Source organism: Ctenocephalides felis, unplaced genomic scaffold, assembly GCF_003426905.1.
Source record: "Ctenocephalides felis isolate EL2017-DRISC unplaced genomic scaffold, ASM342690v1 CF-g0.4_SCAFFOLD_00845, whole genome shotgun sequence".
Classification (NCBI taxonomy): Eukaryota; Metazoa; Arthropoda; class Insecta; order Siphonaptera; family Pulicidae; genus Ctenocephalides; species Ctenocephalides felis.
This window is the reverse complement of record NW_020536999.1, coordinates 77,640,095-77,650,275: the sequence shown is the minus strand read 5'-3', so window position 1 is coordinate 77,650,275 and position 10,181 is coordinate 77,640,095. Positions and strand designations below refer to the sequence as shown.

At 38.5% G+C, this 10,181-nt stretch overlaps 1 non-coding gene across 1 annotated transcript in view; it reads right to left on the bottom strand.

Moving 5' to 3' along the window:
• Positions 1–7,986: 7,986 nt before the first annotated feature.
• The window catches only part of LOC113364467, a 3,825-nt gene continuing 1,630 nt past the window's right edge, over positions 7,987–10,181 (bottom strand). The window contains exon 1 of the ribosomal RNA XR_003366162.1: positions 7,987–10,181. This exon is cut by the window's right edge and continues 1,630 nt beyond it. This is a non-coding gene — a ribosomal RNA (large subunit ribosomal RNA).

The window sequence follows — 10,181 nt, the reverse complement described above, 5'->3', positions numbered from 1 at the left end:
GCTATATATATAATAGCATAGTGCGTAAATGTCCCTCGGCGTCACCCGAGAGACCACACTTTGTATAGAAAAGTTTGATGAATATTTCTAAACAACGAATTTTCTTACATATATATATCTGAGTCGTACGATATTCCCTGGACATGACGAACAGTTTACATCGCGGCTTGATATTTTATATATTCTGCGCTTACACAGAGGCTAGACCTTTAACAACCGTCGAAACGGCGGTCCGTACATGAAATTTGCGGTCCGCAGGCCCAGTTAATTTCAAACAGTCTCTTTACCCTTCGTTAGATTGAAAACGTCGGGGCGAATTCATTATAAGAATTCATCATTATAACTAACTTTTATTCTCGCTCGGAGAGTATTGAGTTGATTGCATTTGTATATTTTATTTTCCGCATAAGAGTCTTTGCGTCAACGACACATGCCCGCGGATATGCTGTACAGTATGGTTGAACACTTATAAATAAGGTCCAGAACCCGGCCGTAAACCGACATCCGAACATATACGGCGTATATTATTCTAGACACGGTCTACGACAGTTTGACCTGCAGCGACGGGTCGCCTCGGGTTACCGTGCGAACCATCACCGCGATGATCTGGACAGGCTATATGGCGGGTCGCAAGAAAATAAATTCTCTAGGACGCGCAACCACTTTAGCAATTTTAGAGCACGTTGTGGTCCAAAAACAAACGTCCTCGCTTTTAAATTGAAATATGAATATTTCACTGTGTGTGAGATTGAAAAATCTGCTTTCGCTGATTCTTAAAACAACGCAATGAAGCGAATGTTCAAATTCGCACAATTTGAATAAAATGTGCAGAGTATATAGAATACTAATGCAAGCGTTTACTACAATCGACTTTAAAACACTAGACTTTCATCTAGCGCCCAAAGAATTGATTGAGCTATGCGTTTAAAGTATAATATTCAAAAAGAACGCCGTTTTCACAACGAACTTCGTCATTCGCTCAGGCATCTGGCGATACCGAGCAGATATACATGGCAGTGCTCTCACACAATGCATAAGAGCGCTAAGCGGTTGTAAACCGCGTCACGCTGCTTTTGCACACTGCGCAATATTTTGCGACTAGCTCCGGTCAAACGTTAATGAAACAAATGATCATTGCCAGAGGCTTTTGCCCACAGTATATTATACTATAGGAGCGCACTTGATTACAGCAATAATTTGTCGAATAATCACAAGATTTCATATTTGCGCTCCGCAGACCCAAATAATTTCAACTCGCTCCGATCAAACGTTCATAAAACGAAAGACCATCGCTGCGAGAAGCTTTGCTAGTTCTGCCACATTGACATATATTTGACCGTAGTCAATTTGTAAAATTCTATATTATTAAAATATATAGATTTCATATTTGCGGTCCGCAAACCCAAATAATTTCAACTTGCTCCGATCAAACGTTCATAAAACAAAAGACCATCGCTGCGAGAAGCTTTGCTAGTTCTGCCACATTCACATATATTTGACCGTAGTCAATTTGTAAAATTCTATATTATTAAAATATATAGATTTCATATTTGCGGTCCGCAGACCCAAATAATTTTAACTCTCTCTGATCAAACGTTTAAAAACGAATGATCCTACCACCAGTTATCTTTAGCCGCAAACCAGCATCCGAATATATACGGGGTATATAATTCTAGATGTGACTCACAACATTATTAAAAGTTACGCTAATATATCATTGACAGACTAAAAGTATCGAATATGATGTAAAAACTACACCGGGGAATGATATCCGTACCCGCCTGAACAACATAGCGTACTTTAGCCTGAGCTTGCTCGCATCGCACTCGACACGACCTATCCCCCTATATAAGGCGCGCGGCCACAGCGTAAGTATTCGACTGAGTCCCAAGCGATGTGATTTTGACCTGCGGCGAGGCGTCGCTCCGGGTTACGGTGTGAATCGTCAAGACAAAAGTCTGGGAAAATTTCGAACTGTGAACCCTTATGAATTATGTATTTATTGATTTTTATAGATCTCAATGAATATAAAACGAATTTATATATAGTTATATTATTTTTTATAATCATTTGTTTAAATTTTCTAATTTTACAATAAATGTTCAAACCAGTTTTTCTCGATTTTCTCTTAAACCGTAAAAGATACGAAAAAACTTTGTTCGTACGAAAGATGCAGAATAAAATTACGAATAAAATGGTATATAAATGGTTAGGTGTGTTCATATAATTTTCTCTAGATTTTCCGATTTTTCCGAATTTTCACGACGGCAACTCGCCTGTAGGCCACACCGTTGGGAATTCGAAGTTGCGATATATGGAAAAAGAACTAAGAATTTTGAGACCTTTCTAATGATGTATAATACTTTATATGTTTTCTTTAGAGAAATATCGAATCGTGAGGAGTGTTGCTCCAACCTAGCCGCACTTTGCATTTTGACAAGTAAACAACTACACAAATTGCTCTATACTATCTAAACCGTAAAAGATACGAAAAAACTTTGTTAGTACGAAAGATGCAGAATAAAATTACGAATAAAATGGTATATAAATGGTTAGGTGTGTTCATATAATTTTCTCTAGATTTTCCGATTTTTCCGAATTTTCACGACGGCAACTCGCCTGTAGGCCACACCGTGCAAAATTCGAAGTTGTGATATATGGAAAAAAAACTAAGAATTTTGAGACCTTTCTAATGATGTATAATACTTTATATGTTTTCTTTAGAGAAATTTCGAATCGTGAGGAGTGTTGCTCCAACCTAGCCGCACTTTGCACTTTGCAAGTAAACAACTACACAAATTGCTCTATACTATCTAAACCGTAAAAGATACAAAAAAACTTTGTTCGTACGAAAGATGCAGAATAAAATTACGAATAAAATGATGTATAACTCGATATATGTCATAATATATTTTTCATGAGATTTTTCAATTTTTACTTTAAATTAAAAAATGTTTTAAATTTTTCGCTGACTTTAAATTCATTTGCGGGTTATGCTTTTTTTTACAATATTGTTTCAAATGATGTAAAAAGTTAAATTAGCGAGGTGCCTCAATATGCAAAAAATTGGCCCACCCTATTGATATTTCTTAGTAAAACCCGTATATTTAACCACAGTTTTCTAAGAAACCAATGAATAGGGTGGGCCGAATCATTATAGAAGTAAAATTAAGCGATATGGGCACCTTTTCATATGAAATATATGTGTTATTTAAATGAATTTTGACTTCAAAACCATATATCGCAAATAACTCTTTAGCCAGCGAAATTTTCAATAAAATACTGTTTTTAATAAGTTAATATATTAATTTAGGCATGTGAATAATTCAAATTGTAAGTTATATTTTTATTGGTAGTTTGTACGGGGGTTTTTAAATCGGGTTTAGTTTGTTGTTATTTATTTCCATCAGAGTGCGCTAGTATTTTTTTATAATAATTCTCGAAGTTTCGAAAAGAATATATTAATGTGAAAAATCGGCATAAATCTTCATTCAGTTCTCCAGTTAGACGTGAAGTATCAATGGCGAATTCTTATTTAAATTCAGGCGCAAGTGCCAGTAATTTGAATCATATGCGCTCGCATGATCAAATTACATTTGGGGAAGCAAAAGAATTTACTGGAGTAAATCTTCCGACAAGTATGGAAATTATCAGGTATTATTTTTATTTGGCCGAAAAATCAAAAAAACAAAATAAAATGTTTTCATATAAAACATTTACTCCAAATGTGGTAACGAAATTGATTCAGACGTGGGAAAAAATTGATATTCCAATTATGGAGAAACAAGTATCGCTAGAAAATTGAACCGATTGATTGATAAATATAAAAGTACAAATAAAAGCAAGTCTACCCAAGCATCATTTCAGGGGTTTGTAGAATCCACGAAAGAATTATTTTATATTGGAAAATGCAAATGCGATTTGCGAAGATTACTGTGTTCTGTGGACTGATCCAAAACATTTACAAGCGTTTATGATGGATCAACATAATGAGAGGAAATCTACGATACCAGAATATATTATAAAAATTGAAGATGAAGTATCAGAATCTACAATAACTAGCAATATTACTCCAGGTGAGACATATACTCCAGATGTTGATTTTGATTTTAAAAGCAGTTCGGAAAGTTCACAAAATACCTCTCATATAAAACGTGGTCCATATAGTCGAAGATATAAGGCTCCAAGCTATGCCTTAATGTGCGACAGATTTGCAATTTCTGATAGAGTTGGTTTTGGCGTGGTGACGGCAATCCTGCGTGACCTGGGCATAACGGATGATTGGGGCAATCCTGTCATTATGGATAAAAATAAAAGCGTTCGTGAGAGGCAAAAAATAGGCAAGCTCTACACAAACGATATGATTCTTCTGAATTAATAGCATTTTCATTCGACGGCCGAAAAAATGATTCTATTACCATGGAAAAAATCGATAAGAAGTTTCACCCACGAATGATTAAAGAAGCGCATTTAGTTATTTTAAAGGAACCGAATGGCCAATTGTTGGGTTACACAAAATTGGAAAATGAAGATTCGGAAAGTAAAGTAATCAAATTGAACGAGTTTTTCGCCGATAAAGGAATAGCTCTCGATTCTTTGATAGGCATATGTTGCGATGGTGAACCAGCAAATGCAGGCGTAAAAAGTGGTATTTTACGTCGAAACAGGCCACTTCATTGGTTTGTGTGTCTTCTCCACTTTAACGAACTTCCACTTCGCCATTTATTTAACTATTTGGAAAAATCATTGACCACTGGACCACGAACAAAAACTGGAATATTAAGCAAACAAATTGAAACATGCGAAAATATACCGGTGAGTTATAACATATTTACTATTTTTTAATACCCTATGTTCAAATTCAATATAATTTATTTTTTCCTATATACTTCCAGCCGGTAAAAGACTTTGAAACAATCCCACTTGAAAATTTGGCTGATATAAGTCCTGCTGAATCGACAACTGACTCAAGTTATTTAATAAAAATAGCTAAAGCAGTTGCTTCTGGAGAAGTATCGACAGACTTAGCTAACATGAAACCAGGGCCAATAGCACATTCCCGTTGGCTCACGAAGGCTAGTAGGTTACTTCGGTTATATGTAACTACTAATAAGCCATCCAAAAATTTGAAAATTCTGGCAAACTACGTAATGAAAGTATATATTCCAATGTACTTTAACATTAAATATTACAACTCTGTGGTGTATGGTAGTATATTATTTTATAAATTTATTAGCTGGACGCAATATTTAGACTCGAATTTAAGACAAATTGTGAACAATGTTGCTAAAGAAAACGCATACTATGCTCACTCGGAAAATATTTTATTAGCAATGTTGTTTGATAATAAAAAGGAAATACGAGATTCAGCTATAAGAAAAATCTTATATTACCGTAATAATGTGGAAGACCTGACGCAATTGAGAGATTACAAAACACCCGAAATAAATTTCGAATGCACCGACTATACTAATATGATAGATATGGATGATTATTCAAATATATCCGAACCAGCCTTTACGCTAAATATTCCTCATGAACATCTAGTACAATATCTACAAAGCAATGAGTGTCCATGGAGTGACCCTAAAATTCCGGTCCACATTCAGGGAACTGAGAGACATGTTCAATTACTGGCTAATGTATCAAAACGCGTATTAGAGCAAAATCGCGAAGGTGTTATGACAGCGACACTACTATCTCGTGAAAAGCATCCTCGACTGGAAAGCAAGCAAGATTTCAGATATTAATTTATTTAAATTGTATTAGCTAAATGTAAGAAATTTTATTTTAAATAAAAATGTAACTTAAAGAAATAAAAATGTTGTATTTAAACCATGTCATGTAAATAAATAATAGAATAAATATATGTCATTCCTAAAAACCCAAAAACAATATTTTTCTACAAAAGTAGTTTGACCTGTTTTGATGCAAGATTCTAGGTTAGGCTTACTCGCAAATGTCCCCTAAAAGTTTACTTGATGTAGTCTGATGTACCCGTAAGTTACTGATTTCAAAAAGCCGGAAAATGTTTTAAAACCTGTTTCGATGCATGATTCTAGGTTAGGCTTACTCGCAAATGTCCCCTAAAAGTTTACTTGATGTAGTCTGATGTACCCGTAAGTTACTGATTTCAAAAAGCCGGAAAATGTTTTTAACCTGTTTCGATGCATGATTCTAGGTTAGGCTTACTCGCAAATGTCCCCTAAAAGTTTACTTGATGTAGTCTGATGTACCCGTAAGTTACTGATTTCAAAAAGCCGGAAAATGTTTTTAACCTGTTTCGATGCATGATTCTAGGTTAGGCTTACTCGCAAATGTCCCCTAAAAGTTTACTTGATGTAGTCTGATGTACCCGTAAGTTACTGATTTCAAAAAGCCGGAAAATGTTTTTAACCTGTTTCGATGCATGATTCTAGGTTAGGCTTACTCCAAATGTCCCCTAAAAGTTTACTTGATGTAGTCTGATGTACCCGTAAGTTACTGATTTCAAAAAGCCGGAAAATGTTTTTAACCTGTTTCGATGCATGATTCTAGGTTAGGCTTACTCGCAAATGTCCCCTAAAAGTTTACTTGATGTAGTCTGATGTACCCGTAAGTTACTGATTTCAAAAAGCCGGAAAATGTTTTTAACCTGTTTCGATGCATGATTCTAGGTTAGGCTTACTCGCAAATGTCCCCTAAAAGTTTACTTGATGTAGTCTGATGTACCCGTAAGTTACTGATTTCAAAAAGCCGGAAAATGTTTTTAACCTGTTTCGATGCATGATTCTAGGTTAGGCTTACTCGCAAATGTCCCCTAAAGTTTACTTGATGTAGTCTGATGTACCCGTAAGTTACTGATTTCAAAAAGCCGGAAAATGTTTTTAACCTGTTTCGATGCATGATTCTAGGTTAGGCTTACTCGCAAATGTCCCCTAAAAGTTTACTTGATGTAGTCTGATGTACCCGTAAGTTACTGATTTCAAAAAGCCGGAAAATGTTTTTAACCTGTTTCGATGCATGATTCTAGGTTAGGCTTACTCGCAAATGTCCCCTAAAAGTTTACTTGATGTAGTCTGATGTACCCGTAAGTTACTGATTTCAAAAAGCCGGAAAATGTTTTTAACCTGTTTCGATGCATGATTCTAGGTTAGGCTTACTCGCAATGTCCCCTAAAAGTTTACTTGATGTAGTCTGATGTACCCGTAAGTTACTGATTTCAAAAAGCCGGAAAATGTTTTTAACCTGTTTCGATGCATGATTCTAGGTTAGGCTTACTCGCTAATGTCCCTTAAAAGTTTACTAGATGTAGTTTGAAATTATATATAAATACTGAATATTTTGTTAAAAAGGAAATAAATATACTGAATATTTTATTATAAAAGAATCGAAATATTTATAGGTTGGAAGTTACTAATTATTTAGAGTATATTACAAAAATTAAATAAAAATAGCAACTTGCACGTATTTTGCACATTGACAACTTACACGTATTCTGCAAATTGACAACTTGCACGCATTCTGCAAATTGACAACTTGCACGTATTTTACACATTGACAACTTGCACGCATTTTGCATTATAGATAACTTATACGTACTTTGCTTATTAGCAACTTGTACGCATTTCCAAGAAATTTAGCAAAAAACATTCTCCCTATTTAGAATTTAATGAATTATATCATATATTTATATTAAAAAATTATGAAAAGTTTCTCTTAAAAACATATATTTCGTAAACTTACAAAATATTTATAACTATTCTCTTGACATTATGGTTATTGAAAGAAATAATGAATATTTCTAGTATTGGAATTTGTCGATAAGTTTTGATTTACGTGCTGACTCACGCACGTTGTACAAAATAGCTAGGTAGATACCGAAGAAGTGTCACATGTACAGCATGTACAAGTTTTCGACTGTCAAGCCTACTGATTGTGGCATGGTGCAATGCGACGGCTTAAGGCTTATGCTCTAATAGCGTGGGGTGACGTCAAGCCAACATGACGAATCCCCAAGCCAAGGGCTGAGTCTCAACGGATCGCAGCGTGGTAACTGCTCTGCCGAGTACAACACCCCGCCAGGTACCTAAGTCGTTTACAAACGATTCCGAGTCTCTACATCGAACTAGTAACCCATGATCGACCGCTATAGGCAAGACAGATATAACGGACGGATATCGCCCCTGTCCAGCGCCTCATTCGGCTAAAAATGGCTCGTGCGATAAACGGCGTGTGCCGAATACCTAATAAATCACATTGTATTGAGCCTTTCGACTCACGAGACTCCTAGAGATATCGTTGCTTACTTTGTCTAGAAAGGATACGGCCTTAGAGGCGTTCAGGCATAATCCCACGGATGGTAGCTTCGCACCACCGGCCGCTCGACCGAGTGCGTGAACCAAATGTCCGAACCTGCGGTTCCTCTCGTACTGAGCAGGATTACTATCGCAACGACGATTCATCAGTAGGGTAAAACTAACCTGTCTCACGACGGTCTAAACCCAGCTCACGTTCCCTATTTGTGGGTGAACAATCCAACGCTTGGCGAATTCTGCTTCGCAATGATAGGAAGAGCCGACATCGAAGGATCAAAAAGCAACGTCGCTATGAACGCTTGGCTGCCACAAGCCAGTTATCCCTGTGGTAACTTTTCTGACACCTCTTGCTGAAAACTCTTCAAGCCAAAAGGATCGATAGGCCATGCTTTCGCAGTCCCTGTGCACACTGAACAACGGGATCAAGCCAGCATTTGCCCTTTTGCTCTACGCGAGGTTTCTGTCCTCGCTGAGCTGGCCTTAGGACACCTGCGTTATTATTTGACAGATGTACCGCCCCAGTCAAACTCCCCGCCTAGCAGTTTCCTCGAATCGGATCACGCTAGAGTATTGTTGGCGATCGGCGCAATGGCTCACACCACTCTTATGCGCTTGGCTCTAGAAAACCGTGACAGTCGGAACGCAAGTTTTCGACGCACGCTTTCCGCCCAATCGAGTAAGTAAAGAAACGATGAAAGTAGTGGTATTTCACCGACGATATTACTATCTCCCACTTATGCTACACCTTACATGTCTCCTTACAATGCCAGACTAGAGTCAAGCTCAACAGGGTCTTTTTTCTCCGCTAATTTTTCCAAGCCCGTTCCCTTGGCAGTAGTTTCGCTAGAAAGTAGATAGCAACAGTGGGAATCTCGTTAATCCATTCATGCGCGTCACTAGTTAGATGACGAGGCATTTGGCTACCGCCGTTTACCCGCGCTTGCTTGAATTTCTTCACGTTGACATTCAGAGCACTGGGTAGAAATCACATTGCGTCAACACCCGCTAGGACCATCGCAATGCTTTGTTTTAATTAGACAGTCGGATTCCCCTAGTCCGTGCCAGTTCTGAGCTGACCGTTGAATGGCGGCCAAAGAGTACGACTGACCGACCGAAGCCGGCACAGAAACCTCGCAGCAAGAAAGATCCGCGAGGGGCCTAGACACGGGACCGAGCTCGGATCTAAGTCACAAGAACAATTTCACCTCGCCCAGGCCCGGCACATCGGCCTTCGCCCGCTTCCCAACCAAGCCCGGCACGCCCCGATCCTCAGAGCCAATCCTTATCCCGAAGTTACGAATCCAATTTGCCGACTTCCCTTACCTACATTTATCTATCGACTAGAGGCTCTTCACCTTGGAGACCTGCTGCGGATATGGGTACGAACCGGCGCGACACCTACCGTGGCCCTCTCCTGGATTTTCAAGGTCCGAGGGGAAGATACGGACACCGCCGCAACAGCGGTGCTCTTCGCGTTCCAAACCCTATCTCCCTTCTAGAGGATTCCAGGGAACTCGAACGCTCATACAGAAAAGAAAACTCTTCCCGTATTTCCCGACGGCGTCTCCAGGTCATTTTGGGTTACCCCGACGAACTCTCTTGCGAGGGCCCGACTTGTAAACGGTTCCGCTGCCGGGTTCCGGAATAGGAACCGGATTCCCTTTCGCCCGATGGGTGTGAAATTTTATTCAAAATAAAATACACCGACATCAACATAGGATTTCTCCTGGGGCTTAGGATCGACTGACTCGTGTGCAACGGCTGTTCACACGAAACCCTTCTCCACGTCAGTCCTCCAGGGCCTCGCTGGAGTATTTGCTACTACCACCAAGATCTGCACCGATGGCGGCTCCAGGCAGGCTTACGCCCAAACCCTTCTGCGCA